Source organism: Tenrec ecaudatus, chromosome 3 (genome assembly GCF_050624435.1).
Source record: "Tenrec ecaudatus isolate mTenEca1 chromosome 3, mTenEca1.hap1, whole genome shotgun sequence".
Classification (NCBI taxonomy): Eukaryota; Metazoa; Chordata; class Mammalia; order Afrosoricida; family Tenrecidae; genus Tenrec; species Tenrec ecaudatus.
Genome location: NC_134532.1, coordinates 54,103,691 through 54,123,229, shown reverse-complemented (window position 1 = coordinate 54,123,229; position 19,539 = coordinate 54,103,691). Strand labels below are relative to the sequence as shown.

Sequence of the window (19,539 nt, the reverse complement as noted above, 5' to 3'; positions counted from 1 at the left end):
CTGCTACGGATAAGAGCTCACAACACAGGGAATCTGGGACAGATAACCCTCTTAGGACCAATAATGAGAGCAGTGACACCTGAAAAGGAAGGGGAAGTTGGGAGGAGAAATATGGAACCAATCACTATGATCAACATATAACCCACTCCAAGGGGGACAGACAACATAAAAGTGGATGAAGGAAGACAGCACTTGGTGTAGGTGACCAGATTTTAACATTGGTAAAGTGGGACACCAGCGGGACACCATTGATAAAACTCATATCCTGGTGAAATAGCCACATGGCAGCTGAAAACCATATAACCTAGCTTGTGCATTCTTTTCCAAAATCAGGACTTATTAAAAATGCCGCGGGATGCGGAAACAATTGTTAAAAATCGGGACTGTCCCGCCAAAAGCAGGACGTCTGATTACGAGTGAAAAGAAAATGTTTTGAAAATGATGATGGCAACATATGTACAAATGTTCTTGACATAATATATCTATGCATTATGACAAGAGCTGTAAGAGTCCCCAATATAATGATTTAAAAAAAAGATTATGAGTGTACACACACCACAGTCCTATTCTGCCCACTTACCAACTGTTCTCATTAATTTCACATAGTTGGATACTGATAAAATAGAAAAAAAATTTATGAAACACAATGGCAAATTCCTTTTTAAAAATCCACATATAACCAGTTTTAGAAACACATATAGTAAAATCAGAATGGTACAAAAAAGATCAGCACAGACCCTGCCCAAAGATTACACTCAAATTGGTGAAGATTTTCGCATTTTTTGCTTCAGTAAAATATCAAAAGCTTCATTAAAAATCCATACTTAAAAGTCAGTTGAGACTACTACACTAAGATAATTTTAAATTGTCAAGTAAAATCAACCCACTTTAACCTAAGTAATAGCTTGGCTCAAATAAACAAAAAAAAAGGAAATCATTTGTATGTACTAGGCTTCTTTAAAAAATCACTTATATAAGGTCAAATGGTCAATAATTATTGTTTAGAAAAGATGAGAAGACATGGGGAAATGGAAAGTAGATTAATGAAAATGGGACAACCTGAACAGAAATGAATGCTATTGCATTGTGAAGAATGTAACTAATGTCAATTGACAACTTGTGTAGACATTATGGAAAGAGAATCTAAACTGCATCTAAGCCTTCACTGAAAATGCAATGAAATATCCTTTAAAAAATAAAATAGGTAAATAAATTTTTATTTCTAATTTTTATTACATTTCAGGTAATCAATTTCGTATGGGCAAAAGTATAAACAGTTCTCCAAAGAGGATGTGTGTAGCTAATAATCACATGAAAAGATGTTCACATCATGAATTTTGAAAATGCAAGTCAAATCACAGTAAGATACTATTTCATCCCAATTTGGATGATTATATAGGAACCCTGGTTGTACTGAGGGTTGACCGTAAGCCAGCTCTTGTATATTTCATGTCAAATTGGCATGTGAGGCCTAATAATTGCCAATGATGTGACCTAACAGAAGATTAGGTTGGTTGGTGTGAAATCCTTTTGTCCAGATGCAAATGAAAGGAAGTTTCCTTGGGGGTTAGCCTACTTCCTATAAAATGGGAATGCTTGCTTTTTATTGCTGAGTCTGGATTCTGTTATCTGATATGTCAAATGCTGGTTCTGTGGACTTGAGCCAATGACCTATCATATGCTTGCTGATCCTATTTAGTGGCCTGACATTTGACCTGTCAAACTTGGATTAATTCACGTATCCAGTAACAAATCTATTCTGTGATCTTCTTGCCTATTTTGGTTTCATCAGATACTAAAGCTACAGGAGACAGGTGAAATGTCAAGTCTAACATGTGACCCATGGACTTGGAACCAAACTGGACTCTCCACTTTTACAATTACATTAGTTCTATTTTCACATACACTTCTCTGTGTTCCTGTGTGTGCTCATGCACATATGTCACTGATTTTCCTTCTCTCCAGAAGTCAGCCTAACATAGCTGCTAACCTCAAGGTGGACAGTTCAAACCAAGTAACCATTTTACAGGGGTAAAATTAGGTGCTCTACTACTATGAAGATGTATTGTCTCAGAAAACCTACATACCGGGTCACTATGAGTCTGAATCAACTCAACAACATTGTTTTGAAATTGATTATAGGAGCCCTAGTTACCCAGTGTGGTATTTATATAATCATTTGTGAATTTGAGGATAAGAATGAAGGGGTGGAATCTAGTCGGTCAATTGGGTCATAGCCAATGAAGCCTCTCTGTGGGCATAGCCTTCTCCTGAGAATTTTGGGAAATCTGGTATCTCCTCCTTGGAGTCCCTGGGAAACATTGCTGCTGACAAGACACATGGAACTACACTAGTTTCCTGAGCTGAAGAAGCCACATGAATCTACTCTGATGCAATCAGACCTCTAAAGCCAGAGAAACCCTGTAGAGACCCCTGCCAGGGCTGAGATTTTAAACCTCATTGGATCCAAAGACTTTCTACCCACTACACTTGTTGTCATTGCATGTGTTTCTTGAGTCTAAAGAGGACTGTATAGATTATTATCAGACATATGGGCTAATATCAGACTTATGGGCTTGGGCTGGACTATTTTGGGATGCATTTTTAATGTACAATTACCCTTTATATAAAACTCTCTCTTATATACATATGAGTTTCAATGGATTTGTTTCTCTAGTCTACTCAGACTAATACACCCAGTGATTAAATGCTTGACTGCAAATCAAAAGGTTAGTATTCAAACCCATTAGCCATTTTACCAGAAAATTATGTGAAAGTCTATTTTGTAAAAATTTGGGATATCCTCTGGGGAAGTTCTATCCTGTCTAACAGGATTATTTAGAGCCAGAATTAACTCAAAGTTTTGAGGATAACTTTTATCAGAGAAATATAAAATATTGGCACATCTTTGGAGAAACTGAGAAAAAAATTGCCATTGCTGCTGTGGATGCAAAATGGTATAGCCACTGGAAAAACAGTTTCTCAAAAGGTTAATTATAGAATTATCTTATGAGTCATCAATTTCACTACCAGGTATATTTCAAAAGTCTTGAAAGCAGGCATTCAAAGAGATACTTGTACACCAATGTCATTGCAACATTATTCGTAATAGCCAAAGGGTGGAATTTATCCAAATGTGGATAAGTAAATGTGGTAGCGTTATAAAATAAGATATATTTCAGCCATAAAAAGAAATGAAGTTCTGATATATGCTACCACTTGAATAAACATTGAGAACAGTATGCTGACTGAAATAACTTGTAAGGAAATCATATGATCCCACTTATCCGAAGTATATAGAATAGGCAAATACAGGGAGATAAAAGGATAACAGTGGCCATCAGACATGCTTGTTTTTACTATTGTGGCTAGTGTGTTGCTTGATGTTAGAAGATATGCCATTGGTATTTCAAACACTGCCAGGTCACCCATGGTGAAGGTTTCAGCAGGTCTTCCAGACTAAGAACAGATTAGGAACAAAGAAAAGGAGCTTCGCTTCTGAAAATGTAGCCTCTGAAAATCGTATGAATACCAGTAGAATATTATCTGATATAGCACCAGAAGATGAACAACTCAGGTTGGAAGGCACTCCAAATTTCACTAGGCAAGAGCTGCCTCCACAAAGTAGAACTGGCCTTATTGATACAGATGGAACAAATGTGTTGTAACCTTCATTTAATGATGGGAAAGTACTCAAAATTAGGAGAAACCACTTCAAACATCCATTAAAAATTGGAATGTGGGATATCTGAAATACAAATATAGGAAATTTATAAGTCATCAGAAATGAACTGGAATGCATAAAAACTGGTAGGCTAGCCATTCGTGAGCTGAACTGACTGGTATTGACTTATTTGAATCAGATAATCAGGCGTCCTCAAACTACGGCCCGTGGGCCACATACGGTCCACCAAGGACATTTATCCCGCCTGCCAGGTGTTTTACCCCGTTTGTTTTTTACTTCAAAATAAGATATGTTCAATGTGCATAGAAATTTGTTCATAGTTTTTCTTTTAATTATAGTCCGGCCCTCCAATGTGTCTGAGGGACAGTGAACTGGTCCCCTCTTTAAAAAGTTTGATGACCACTGGCTCTGTAAGAAATTACAAATTCAAGAGGAATTATATCACATTGAGCATCAAAAAGAACATCTCATGGTCTCTATTGAAGTACAATATAGCCTGTGATAGGACAACATCTATATTTATACAAGGAAGACAACTTATACAAAGATAACAAATAGTACAACTATTATCAAAATTTAAACATCTACCACTAAAGCTAGTATTGAAGAAATTGAAGATTTTTACCAACTTCTGCAGTCTGAAATTAATCAAGCATACAGTTTAGATAGATTGGTCTGTATTGGTAACTGGAAAGAGACAAAAAGGAGGATAAGTAGTTGGAAGATATTCATCAGGAGGTGATAGAAACAAGAATAGCGACCACATGATAGAGTTTTGCAAGACCAATTCCTAATAATTGGAAATAACCTTTTCAATAACATCATTGATGACTCTTCATATGAACATCACCAAATGAAACACATTGAAACCAAGTAGAGTATATCTGCAGAAAATATCAAGGAGAAGTATACAATAGTATTACTCAGTACAAAGTGGAGATGATGGAAATTATGATATAAGGTTTTGTGTCAACTTGATTGGGCCAGCGTTCTCAGCCAGCGTTAGGCAGTTAAAGCTAATAATTTCACTTGATGAGATCTAATACAGTGCAATTAGATGCCACTAGTCAGTTCTGACTCATCTCAACCCTATGCCTAACAGGAAGAAGCACTTCTCAGATCTCAGGGATTCTCACAATTGTTCAATGATCCCTCTGTTCAGCCACTCTGTCAATCTCTTTCATCCAGGGTTTCTTTTACACCCCCCTCCACTTTACCAAGCATGATTACCCATGTCCAGAGAATAATCTCTCCTAATACAATGCCCCCAAATTTGTGAGAGAAAGTGTTATCTTTGCCTCTAAATAGCCTTCTGGCTGTACTTCTTTCAAGACATGCCTGTTTTGTCAGTCCATGGCAAAATACATCTTTGCCATGTTTCCTTTGATCATCCTTATTCAATGTCCAAATCACATGCAAAAGAGGAAATTGAAATATGGTGTGATAGCATTTTTGGGTTTGTTTGGGTTCTTTTGTTGTTGTTATTGTTATTGTTTTTTGCCAACACGGCATACATTAGAAGATGTAGGTAGTTTAACTTGTTGATCAGGTCCCAGCTTGATGACCTCTTTTGAAGATGTGACTGAGATAAATGATTCCTTGAGCCAAACCCCTTCCGCTCTCTCCCTGGTGATCAGACCTGAGCTAGCTGCACTGTCTCAACCATGTGCTACGCTACCTGTGGGCTGAGCCAAACTCTGGACCATGGTGGACCCAGTTGCTGTGTGGTACTGTTCCATGACCTAGCACTGCCCCACTTTGCTGTGTCTGCTGCCTGCGGGCCGACTCCACTCATCTTCCCACCACTCCAGATGCCACCCCACCCCACAGCCACTTGATCCCCCTACATCTACACCATGGTGCTTTGCTACTTGCTACCCTGCACTACTGGCCTCTGCTCCACCTCAACATCTCATCTTCCTACTGTTTGCTTCCTTGGCCTTGGGCAAGTGGCTGGTGGGAGCTGGAAGGACCTTCAGTATATTAACTGTTCCACAAAATTGAGTTGGACTGAGCTGTCTGTACTGCCACGTGGACCCATTTGCTGCTGTATTCCTTTTTTGCTATAAAAACCTGTATAATCATAAGTGGCCTAGTTTTGTTTCTATAGGAAATGCTGCCTAACACACATGATTTGGCTTAAGTATGACTTGGTCCTCAAAGTAATATCCTTGCTTTTGAACACTTTAAAGAGGTCTGTACAGGATATTTTCCTAATGTAATGTGTCAAGAACATTATACATGAAGTAAAAGGTCACTAAAAAGACAGGAAATAAAGATCAAAGAAGATGTCAGGAGAAACTCTGATGCTTACCCTTAATTGTAGAGTACTTTAAAAAACTGGGGAAAATATGTTGAAGTGAAAGGTTTGAGCAGAAAATTTCAAAGGGCAGCTCAAGAAGAGAGAGTTAAATATTATCATGAACTATCCAAAGACAAAGAGTTAGAAAACCGAAAAGTAAGAACATACCCAACATACTTAAACTGAAAGAACTCAAACCGTGAGTAGCAATACTGAAAGATTCTATGGGCATAATATTGAATGATAAGTAGGAAGCATCAAATGAAGATGACATAACACATAGAGTCACTATATTAGAAACAAACTTAACATTCCATCAGTTTAGGAGGTAGCATATGAGCAAGAACCAATGTTATTATAAGAAGAAGTTCAAGCTACATTGAAAGCATTTGTAAATAACAACATTCCAGCAATTGATGGAATACCAATCGAAATGTTTCAAATAGCACATGAAGTACTGGAAGCATTTACTCGTCTATGCCAGGGAAGTTTGAAGACAGATACTTGAATGACTGACTGGAAGAGATTCATATCTGTACACATTCCAAAGAATGGTGACCCAACAGAATGCTCAAAATAGTGAATAATATCATTGATATGAAATACTAGTAAAATTTTGCTGAAGATAATCAAAAAATGGTTGCAGCAATCCATTTACAGGGAGCTGCCAGATTTTCAGGCCAGATTCAGAACAAGACATGGAACAAAGGATGCCATTGCTGATGTCAGATGGATCTCAGCTGAAAGTAGAGAATATCAGAAAGATGTTTACTTGTGCTTTATTGACTATGTCAAAGCATTAGACTATGTGGATCTAAATAACCTATGGATAGTATTGAGAAGAATGGGATTTCCAGAATACCTCATTGTATTCATGCAGAACTTGTACATACATCAAGAGGCAGTTGTGCAAACAGAACAAGGGAATACTGCATGCATTGAGATCTGAAAAGGTCTGCATCAAGGTTGCATCCTCTTGCCATATTTATTCAATCTGTTTACTGAACAAATCATCAGAGAAGCTGGATTATATGAAGAAGAATGTGGCACCAGAATTGGAGGAAGGGTTAACAAACCATGATATGCAGATGATATAACCTTGCTTGCTGGAAGTAAGGAGGACTTAAGGTACTTGTTGATGAAGATAAAGGATTACAGCCTTCAGTGTGGATTACAACTCAATGTAAAGAAGACCAAGATCCACACAAAGGGACCAACAGGGAAAAATGATAAATGGAGAAACAATGGAAACTTTGAAGGATTTAATCTTGCATAGATGCACAATCAATGCTTACAGAAGCAGCAGACAAGAGATCAAGTGATACAATGGGTTGGGTATATTGGGTAAATATGCTGCAGAAGTCCTCTTTAGAATACTGAAAATTAGGATGTTACTCTAAGGACTAAGACATGCCTGACCTAAGGCATAGTATTTTCAATACCCTCATGTGCACATGAAACTGGGACATTAACTAAGGAAGACGAATGAACAGGAACATATGAATTGTGATGCTAGTGAAGAATATTGACATATCATGGACTACAAGGACAAACAAATCTGCCTTCGAATGAATATGGTCAGAGTGCTCGTTGGAGACAAGGATGGAACACACTTAGAGGAAAGTATTTTACATATTTTGGACATGTTGTCAGGAGAGACCAGTTCTTGGAGAAGGACATCATGTTTGGTAAAATGGAGGGGCAGTTAAAAATAAGAAAGCCCTCAATGATATGGATTAACATAGCAGTTGCAATAATGGGCTTGTCAACCATAGGAAAAATTGTGAGGATGCTGCAGGACCAAGCAGTGTTTAGTCTGCTGGTAATAGGGTTGCTCTGGGTTGGACCTGACTCAGTGGCACCTAATAAAAACATCAACAACAAAGATTTGTTAATGAAGTCTGATATTTATAACCTGGGAACTGCCTATTTCGAAGGATTCTATGGACAAAATACACACATGTTTGCCATTTGCTACACTGTGGCGGCTTAAATGTGGTTATGATGGTAGCAGGATCAATTGTGATGAATGGATTTCAACATAACATTCTGAGCCAGTTCAATTCTCAAAAATTAACCGTGAAAACTTTGTAAAGATGAGGAACATTATTTGACATAGTGTCAGGGATGAACCTTTCAAGTTGGAATGTCCACAAAATAAGATAGGAAGAATTGCAGAATTGACTTAATGATATGTATAGAGCAACCCTTTCGAGACCCTTATTTTCTGATGGGGCATTATTCAAAATGAGAGGAAACAACTGCAAACATCCATTTATAATCAGAACACGGAACGTTACAAGTACAAATATAGCAAAATTGGAAGTTGTAAAAACAAATGAACACATAAAGATCAATATTCTCGCCATTAGTAGACTAAAGTTGACTGACAGTAGTTATTTTGAATTAGACAATCATATGGTTTACTATGTCTAAAGGAAATTTTCAAGAGAAATTACATTGTATTCATCATCATCATCATCATCATCATCATCAAAAAAACATTTCAAGACTTATCTTAAAGTACTATGCTGTTGTGGTAGGATAACATCAATACCCATATAAGGATGACAAGTTAATGCAACCATGATAAAAACTTATGCAGAAGCCACTAAAGCCAGTGTTGAAGAAATCCACCAACATCTGCAGATTGAACTTGTTCAAACATGAAATCAAGATCAATTGATATTTACTGGCGATTTGAAAATGAAAGTTGGAAACAACAAGGAAACATAAGTAGTAGGCAATGTGGATATAAAAGGAGCTGGGGAACACGTGGTAGAATTTTGTGAGACTGACAACTTCTTCATTGCAAATATCCTTTCAACAACATAAACAATGGCTATACATAAACAGTGGCTATACAACTGGACCTCACCAGATGGACTACACCAAAACCAAATGGACTATATCTGTGGGAAGAGACAATGGGAAAGATCAATATCATCATACAAAAGAAGAACAGGAACCTACTTTAAAACAGACCCTCAATTAATTGCACATACACAAGTTCAGGTTAAAGATAAAGAAAAGTAAAACAAGTCCACTAGAAATGAAATATGACCACAAGTATATTCCAAAAATCTAGACGCCATCTCTAGGGGAGATTAGATACACTTAATATTGTTTATTAAATACCTAGAAAAACTGTGGAATAACCTCAGGAATATCATATATGATGAAAAGAAAGTCATTAAAAATAAAGGAATTAAAAAAAGAAGACCATGGTAATGATGGTGATATCTAGAGATGTCAAAAGGGACTCCAAACAGGACTCTTGAAAATAGAGTAGATAAAGAAAAGTGGGAAAAAATGAAGTAAAAGAAATGATCAGAATAATTCAAAGGCAGCTAGAGGAAAAAAAAGTAAAATATTCAAATGAAATGTGCACAAACGTTGAATTAGTAAGCGAAAAAGAAAGAATACACTGAGTATATCTCAAACTGAAATAAATGCAGAAAATTCAAGCCTTGAGTTGAAATATTGAAAGAGTCTATGAGCAAAATATCAAATGATACTGGAATTATCAAAAAAATGATGGAAGGAATACACATAGTTTCTGTACTGAATTTTTTGGACATTTGTACATTTCGAGAGCTAGTGTAAGATTAAGAATTTCAATGTGTACTAAAGACATTAGCAAAAACAAGGCTTCAGGAATTGATAGCATGCTTATTGAAATCTCTCACCACCATCACCACCCTACCCAAAAAAAATGATGCAGTGCTGGGATTACTCACTAGACTGGATCAAGAAATTTGGAAGATCCACTGACAAGGCTAACTGACTTGAAAGCATCTATGTTTGTGCTCATTTCAAAGAATTGTGGAAATTATTGAACAATATAATTAATAATACATACAAGTAAAATACTAGATGTTAATTCAAAAGTAGTTATAACAGTAAATTATTAAGAAACTGGGAGAAATGCATGCTGCATTCATTAGAGGACATGAAATGAGAAATATTATAGATATCAGGTGATTCTTGACTGAAAGCAAAGAGTAACAGAAGGCTGTTGGTTACTTATTTCAGTGACTGTGCAAAGTCATTTGAGTGTTCGAATCATAACCAATCTCATATAACACTGCTAAAAATGTGTAATCCAGGGCACTTAATTGTGCTTCTATTGAATCCATGAATAAACTAAGAGATGATCTTTCTAACAAACCAAGGGGATTACTTCATGGCTTAAAATCAGGAATGGTGTGCAATCAGGGTTGTATACTTTCATCATACTTAATCTGTATGCTGAGCCAATAATTGGAGAAGTTGTAGCATCGGGATTAGATAAAAACCCACAATATGCAGATAACACAATATTGCTTCCAAAAAGTAAAGAGTACATGAATCATTTACTGATGAAGACCAAAGCCTGATCTGTGGATTACAATTCAGTGTAAAGAAAAGGAAAAATCTTACAACTGGACGAATAGACACCATGATAGAGAAAAGATCAAAGTTTTCAAGGCTTTCATTTTACTTGAATCCACCATTAATATCCATGGGAAATCAAAAGGGAAGAGAGGTCAGATGGCTCTCAGATAACAAGTACAGCAACTACCAGAGAAAGTCCACTATGAAGGATATCTTACTGGAAGAATCTCAACATAAAGATAAGCAGACGCAAGTTCATAATGACAAAGCAGCAATGCCTGATTATAGACTCCCCTTTACCAGAGAGCAGACAGGCGCCATTTCTGTGAGTCCTGCTCCTGGTCAGCATAATCATTTCTGCCCTTTGCCCACACTTCCCATTCTCTGAAGCAAGCCAGCCAGCCAAAACTATCACCTCACTAGTCTATGGAAGACAGCTCCATGTAGACTGCACGGTGCAGACAAAATCAGTACCCAAGTTCAACTTTTCAATTCTGATTTTTTCTTTTCCTTCCTCCCTTTGTGTTTTTTGCTCCAGTATCCTCCTCCACCACTTTTCCACCTCCTTCACATAACACATGTATTACCAAAATAACACTATCAAAGAGTATATATATATATATATATATATATATATATATATATATATATATATATATATATAGAGAGAGAGAGAGAGAGAGAGAGAGAGAGAGAGAGAGATTCATTTTTGTATTTTTTCCATTACAATACTCTATTTTTTAAATTCTCTCCTACTTCCTTTTCCAGTATTTTCTTCTGTTGCAGCCCCAATGAACTGAAAATAGCCATTCCTCCTAGGCAAAACAGGCAGTCCTTTAGGTTCCATCATATCCACCCAAACAAGGGCTTTCCCAACAACCCTCTCTGATGCACTAACATGCACATATTCACATTGTCATTAATAACAAAAATTAGCATCCACACCATGGACATTCTCTGCTCTTTTTATTTCTCATTTGCCCCTCATCTGCCTGCAATCCTCCAATATATCATTCTGCTCTCTTTCATTGTCCTTATGAAATATATTTCAGTGAAATTTATTAATTCTGATTATTACCCTTAAAGTGCATTTCCACATTATTTTACAAATGTGTTCACCTCTCCAGACAACCACTTATCTATTATGTCACTCTTGCTCTTCTCTCTCCACCTTCTCCAATTACCCAACTCTTCTTTTCTCCATTTCAACACTGTATATTTTCTAGCTTCATTTAGACTATTCTCAGATAACTAAACAGAGCCAAATGCGTCTACATGACCAGCAGTGCATACAACACCAAGAGCTGTTCCATGATACTGGGGAAATAGCCCTCAACCACAGTAAACAAACCATAATATGAAGAAAAACAAACACAAACAACCAAAAATCACCCAAATGCAATATAGTACTCTGAAAAACAGGCAATAAAACTACCAGAAATTGAATTCAGAAAATGGGTGTTGAAGTCATATCAAGAGATGTAAGAAACAGTAAAGAGAACAAGGAAGAAATGGAAAAAGTAAAATCCTCAAACCAAAAGGAATCACAGAAAACAAACAATGAGATAACCAAATTAGGCAGCATTAGTAAAAAACCTGAAGAATAGAGTGGAAGAAGAGGAAAATTGAACCAGTGAGCTTGAAGAAAAACACTATGACTACAATCGACTAAAGGAACAATCAACAACAAAAAAAGTAAAGGAATCAGAAGAAAGCCTGAGAATAATATGGGGCACTATGAAGAGAAACAACCTACATCTTATCAGGATCCTGGAAGAAGAAACAAAATATCTACAGAGAAAATAGTACAAGAAAGCATAGAAGAAAATTCCCCAACAGCACACATGAGGTGAAAAATAACTGCTCAAGAAGCTGAGAGAACCCCAAATAGGATAAATCCCTAATGAAAAAAATCACAACACTTCATATTCAAGCTATTCAATTTCAAGGAAAAAGAGATAATCCTGAGGTCAGCGAAAGAATAAAAGAACAGTCAACTACCAAAGAAAACAGATAAGGCTATTTTCAGTTCATTGGGGCTGTTTTTCACAACAGGTTATGCTCACTGATATTGTTAGCTTATCATGCCAAATGTCCAAGATGCACAGGTGGTGTTAATTGAAGGGCGGAATGATTCATGCATTTGGTCACTTTAACTTTGCAAGTTCTCACAGATCTTGATTTTGAAATTCAGTAGAGTGAGATTATGCCTTAGCCAGTTAAATGCTGCTGCTTCCAAGCCTCAAGTACACTCAGACATATCTGAGCAGAAGCCACATTATCTACCTGAAACAGCTTTGGTGTTTCCACATGTATATGCAGATGCCCACCAAATATGAGAGTATTTTGCTTTCTCTGACTTGGCTTTTACTAGCAGTCAGCCTCATTCCATCTCTTTTGTAAATGTTTGAAGACTGTGTGGATTCTGGGGCGCCTATGGGATAATGGTGGGCATATGAGATTAAAAAGATCTTTTAGGGAAGTTTCATTGATGTGCATTTAATATTTAATTACAACTCTCTTTTATACACGTGTGTCTGTGGATTTCAACATCTAAAGTGCACAGATTAACTCATTCCCATAGCGGAGTGAACCTCCCTTTGAGCAGCATTGGTTAGATAATAAATCATGAGTAGTCCTGCAAAAGGAGATGGAGCCCTCGTGTCTGAGTGGTTACACACACCAGCCGATCCAGGCGCACAAAAGGCGTTTTTAATTCTAGTAAAGAGTTAACAACCTCAGACACCCAGATGGCAGTTCTGTCCACCTGCAGCCACCTTCACGGCATGTGTTTGTTAAGATGGAGGACATTGAGGATTGTGGTGTAACATATGAGTTAATGTGGGCTGCACTGGTTTGGGATTTTTTCTCCATGTGCATTTACCCTTTATCTAATGCTCTCTTTTATACATTACAGTTTCTGTGGATTTATTTCTGTAATGTACTCAGACTAACACAACTAATATAAGAAAAGGCAGGACACAAGTAAGCACCCATTTCCGTTTGGGAAAGACACTAAACAGTCAAAAGCTATTTTCCTCCATGCCATCTGTGGGTGGCACAAACAGTTAATTGCCCAAATCATAACTAAAACGATCATCTGAACCCATATGGTGGTACCTCAGAACACAGACCTGGTGGTCTGCTTTTGAACCCACACACAGCCTTGCAGCCCCTATCTCACACGGTTCAGTTTGGCTCTGCACACCTGGTAGTTCCATGACTTGGAATCTACACCACAGTAACTGTTTGGATGAAAGGTACTCAGTCCTGTGTTATGACCAGCCTCATGCCGACGATTCTGTCATGAGGCAGTCCTGACCGAAGTCAAATACCTCATGATTCTAGCTTTTCTTTTCTATTTTTTTCTATAAGTAGTTAAAAGACTTTATTAGGAAGGCTATGAAGTCAAAAGTAACTCTTGATAGAATTTTCTTTCATCCTTTAAGTCGGCTCTGCAAATATATAATCAGTGATTTAGCTGTAAGATCAAAGATCCGTTAATTTATTTAAAATAAAATATATTTTGGTTCTTAAAATTTATTCCATAAAGTACATATTTTATTATAAATTCCCTACTTAAACAAAAGAGGTAATAAATAAAAACAAACAAAAAAACAAACACAAAATATAAAAACCCCAACAAAACAGTAACTGAGCATCTTTATAAAAATTGTAAAAAACTAACAAGAGAAACCAATATTGTGTGTGTTTGTTAATATTAAAAAAAGTGAAAAATCTCTGGATGGGGGACTCCCACCCCCTGGCTTTGCATATCTCACCGTCATCAGTCTGTGGGGCTTGAATATATTGGATATAAACTTACAGCTACAGTGGCATCAGAGGTGTGTGGTATAGCATGAGTGCATGCTACTTATGGTAAACTTTCTAAAAAAAGAAAGAGAATCAGATGGTCATAATGCAGCTCATCATAACTATAATACAGCACAACTCAGAGATTGTGTTTTCTGGGTCTTTGAACTGATATGAGCCAATTGAGTTGTGGGTTGAGGAACTGAATGTGAAATTGACCTGTTTTTTAAAAGCTTGAATGATCTGGAAGGCTAAGGTATGGTTTCAATCATTGTAATAGTGATTTGGGGACTTTTTAGGAACCTGTTTCATGACCCTAATTTACTTCCAACACTGTGGATAGTAACTCACATTCAATGAAGCAAGTGCTTGGCTGCCAACTTGAAGCCGGCTCAATTACTGCCTACTCAGCTTATGCAGACATTTCCTTGCAAACTGGCTTTATTTTTTTAGACAAATAAGTTTCTAATGGCTTATTTTTTGAATTTCCATAAACCTCATTATTTAATAACAAATTTTTTTGATCTCCACAAATGAAAAGGTGCTTATGAAGTATAAACACCAGGGTTATTGGGTAAAAGGTACTGCATGACACAGGGTACCGGGAATTCAGAAGCCTAGGAATTTGGGTGGAAACACTGATTGAGGCACACGAAGACACCGCTTGAGGTGGAATAGCCCTCATGCAGACTTACGAAGTGTGATAACTAGGCAGTGAGCCCTCCTACTCAGTCACAATAACCTACTCCTCAGAACTGTTTTGGAGTCAGGGGAGATTGCATGTAAAGTCAACAGAAAGGAACAGTGTCCAGGCTGGAGTATGAAGGCATCAACATATTAAAGATACTTGCTTCTGTTTGCATCACTTTTATCCCTATCATTCTTCTCCTGCAGCCAAAACTCAGTCCCAGGCGGATGGCAACTTCAGTAACCAGACTGTTCTGTCTGACTTCTACGTTAGGACACATAGACCATCTGAATAAACACTTGATTCTGTGTCCCTCTCCCTCCCATATACAAAACTGCAGCCAGCACCAGACCTTAACCCTGCAGACTAAGAGTTTGTCAAAAGTCTAGAAAGAGCAGTCCATACCCTGGAAACCTAGCATAAAGAAGAGAAGACACAGAATCAAAACCTACAACTGAAAGAAAAAAAAAAGCTCCAGGTGTGTGTCATTCAGACAACCGATTCCAATGAAAACACTTGAGCTTCCCACAGTGTAAAATTTCTTTTACTTCCTTACTATTGTAATTCAAACAGTTTCCCATATCTGACCTCCAAATGTAACTCCAGCAGATTCAAGTATATTAAGGAAGAGGCAATTATTCTGGTGTTTCCCCTGAAACGATTATGGAGTCTTAAACAGTTTTATTATTCTCAGCTCATGCCTTAGATTTTCAACAACTTGAATGTGAAGGAAATCATAAAATGCCACGTTACACAGGTTTCCTTTGTGTTGCCTCACCCAAGACTTTGTCTCATGTACCTTGAACATGTTATCAGGAGAGAGAGTCCCTGGAAAACGACAACATGGATGGAAAAGTTGTACAGCAACTCAAAGAGGAAAAAGCTCAAGATGATGAATGGACACATTGGCTACAACAATAGGCTCAGACTTAGCCACAATGTTCAGGATGATGCAGGACTTGGCAGTGTTTCAATCTGTGAGCATAAGATCAGTGATTCAGACCTGACAGGAGAGCACTGTGTCAGTCTGGGTAGATTAGAGAAACAAATCCACAGAAACTCTTATGTATATAAGAGAGAGTTTTATGTAAGAGTAAAGTGTACTTTAAGAAACCATCCCAACCCAGGCCAGTCCAAGCCCATAAATCTGACATTAGCCCATATATCCAACACAGATCTACAAAGTCCTCCTCAAACTCACAAAACACATGCAATGCCAAATGCAGGAGGAAAGTCAAATCAGTGAGTGTTTAAGCATCTCAGCTCTGGCAGGAGTCTTCACGCTGTTCTCCAGACCCAGGTCTGCATCTTGGCAGGTCCACGTGGCTTCTCAGGGATGTCTCCCAGGAAGTGAGCTTTGCTAGCTGAGGCAAAGAACTAGCTAAGGCAGCCACACACTGGTCAGACCATCATAGAACAAGATACCAGAGAATAAGAAAGGCGGGGCTCACCAAGCCACCATTTATCTCTCTGCTCTTTAATTAATCCCATGTATTTATCGGCCAGGTTAGCACAATAAACCTTAACTATCACAGCAACTAACAACAACTTGCGTAAACCTCAGTCTTCCACAAATGTAGACCTCAGAATTCAATCCCTAAGTTAAACTTAATTTAATAGCAGTTTGTTATTTATTATAAATTAATGCAAGAATACAAAGTACAGGTTTCTTAATTTGCTGTTCACAGCGTGTACTCCTGATGCTGCAACACATCACAGGACCTCACTGGGGCGTCATGTACTTTCCTTTTCTCATTTCAAATTTGAAAATTTGTTAGAGTACACAATGTGTTGACGCACCAGTGCTACTCCTCCTTTGAAATAAAAACTTAAGCCCGCTTCTACTTGAAGGACAGAAGTTGCTAACTTTTTTAGCTGGGATGTGGATAGACCCTTACAAACAAGGAGAAAAACCTGAAAACAAAAACTCCACTTCAAGTTGGCTTGCTAGAGCATCATCATCCTTAAGCACTGTCTATAAACACCCAGGCCATGTTGCTCAGGGAGAGAGATTTTGATGAACAATGTCATCCTGAGTTCTACTATTAAATAAATAGTTGTTCTCTGTTTTGTTACTGTTTTAGTTGGGGACAGGCTGTCCAAATCACCCTGACTGCATAACCTAATTTAAATAAATAAGGCAGATTGTAGAGCGCTTTTGTTTGTGTGTTTGTTTCAGATATACTCCCATAGGCTCCCAACCAGTAAATCCTTAAAAGAGCAGGAAGCCTCATCTTTATCCAAAGAAATGACTGGTTGATGTGGACTGTCAACCCTGTAGTTAGAAACATATATGTAAACCACTAAACAAACAAAACGCAGGAAATAAACTAGTTTAATTGTGGGCAATGCATGCTGTATATGTAAATTTAAACATTTCTCATATCCTTTGGATTGGTTCATTAGGCAACGTGTGGAATTTACAGGGTTACACAGGAGTAACATGTTCGGGGCCTTGAGTGTGGAAATACCCCTCTTAATGATTTTCTCTGTGACTGACCTATTGGCCACTCACATCACACACTGTGAGCCTCGCTCTGCTTTTCCAGTGGCTGCCTCCATGCTGACGGTAAACAAGCCAGGAAACCACCTTCCTGCCTGCATCCTAGCTTGCCTGCCCTCAGGAAGGCCAGTGAGGCTTGGGTAATAACATCCCAGAGGGACAGGTGTACTCAATGGGATCAGGTTTTTCCTTGGTCATATAACCTATTAAAAATACTTTTACCACAGAACTCTGATCACTAGGAGTCTGAGAACATTGCAGTAGTAGGTCTGCACCAGACAGACATAAGTAGAAGAAACAGAGAAAACATAAATAAATGGAGACGTAGAATTATGGAGACTCTATGTCTTTAGCTGTGCTGGGGTACAATGAGACACATCCTTGTGTTCAAAACTTCATCATACATTTGGAATACTGGTTATTCACACCATGACAGGGAGGTTTGGGGAAAATAGGGAGCTAAAAATATGAGTACAATAAAGGAGGGTATGTGTATAATATGTGAATTATAGGCCAATAAAACAGTTAAAACAAAAAGTAAAAGTTCAAGCTATTACCTCTCCTCCATGCATAGATGCATAGTCTTTTGTAGGTGCCATCAGTCAGATTCCAACGCACGGTAGAGCCATGTGGCAGGGCAAAGCTGCCCCACAGGATTTCTCAGGATATTGTCTCTGCAGTAATGAATGGCCAGGTCTTTCTTCCACAGCACTGCTTTCAGTTAGCTGCTGAGAACTGCTTCATGTAGTGCCATCAGGGTGTCCTCCACACATACTCCGGCTTCCCATGACCTATTCCCCACGTTATAACTAGAGCATTCATTTGAAAGAGAAAACCATTTTGTGTCAAAGCCTTCCCTCTCCATCTCAGAATCAAAGCTCCAATCACAATGATCTCTTAAATTCCCTGAAAATTGCCAGGCTCTCACCTACCTCATAATCATCCTGAATAGCCTTGGTGGCAGAGTAGCTATGTGTTGTGCTGATAACTACAGGTCAGCAGTTCAAAATCATCAGCTGTTCCTCAGGAGAAAGACGAGGCTTTCTATTCCATTGAATAGTCACAGTCCCAGAAACCCACAGGGGAAGTTCTAGCCTGTCCTAAAGGGTTGCTGTGAGTCAGCCTTGAGTCCATGGCAGTGAGTTTGTTTGAGTTTTGTTCTTATTTGTCTCCTAACTGGAGTCCTTGGATGGAACAGTCAATGCCCGTGACTGATCAAGAGATTGACAGTTTAAGTTCACAAGCAACAACACCCTCAAGAAAGTTCTGGCATCGTACTTCAAAAATATAATGACCATTGAAAACCCCAGGAAGGATATCTTTCCTCTGTCACACGTGGGTCTCTGAGATTTGGAATTCACTGGACGGCAACTGGTTGTTTGCCTTTGGGCTAACTAGCTGCTACTTAAGGAACCTGGATGGTGTAGTGCATTATGTATTGGGCTGATAAACACAAGGTCACCAGTTCAATGCCACCAGCTGCTCTGTGGGAGATCAATGAGACTATCTTTTGACAAAAAGAATTTCATAGGTTCCCAAATTTATTTGGCTAACTAGCCCTTACAGAAAGTAATAATCACTCAGCACTTCTGTGGCAATTGAAAACTTCTGTAGGGTAGTCCATAACCTGGGATAAAGTATAGGTATCTGCTGTTGAAACCTCCCTGCATCATTCCAGTGATCCCAACCTCACCCTCAGGGGAGCGCCTTTACTCACTTTGGGGAACACTGACTTGCAGGCTCTGGAAACACCAGGGGGCATTTCTAAGTCTGTCTTAGAGGGTCCCAATAGTCAGAATTGACTTGTTGATGGTGGTGTGGTTTTAACTCCTACTCCTGCAGATCTCAGCGGCCATGTTGGTTCATCTGGAGTCACACTGAAGAAATCTCAGCCTTGGTACTTATTGACTGTATAAGTCTGGGAAAGTTCACCTAAGCATCCTTACTGTTATGATTAAAGGATTCTGTCCCTTTCAAGTTTTTCTAACACATGGCCAGTTCCCACATATGCTTCACTCTTCTTGTGAAATCCTGTCTTGGGAAAAGCATATAGGTTTTGACTTATTTTATTGATAGTTCGGTTATAAAAAAGAATCACTTGCTGGTGTGCACAATGTTTTACCTCACATAAAAATTACTTCTGAAAAATTTCTAGTTGGCATGTGAGATAA

At 38.1% G+C, this 19,539-nt stretch overlaps 1 pseudogene; it reads left to right on the top strand.

Annotated features, from left to right (window-relative positions):
• Positions 1–682: 682 nt before the first annotated feature.
• LOC142444030 (U6 spliceosomal RNA) lies at positions 683–783 on the top strand (annotated as a pseudogene).
• The last annotated feature ends 18,756 nt before the right edge of the window (positions 784–19,539 follow it).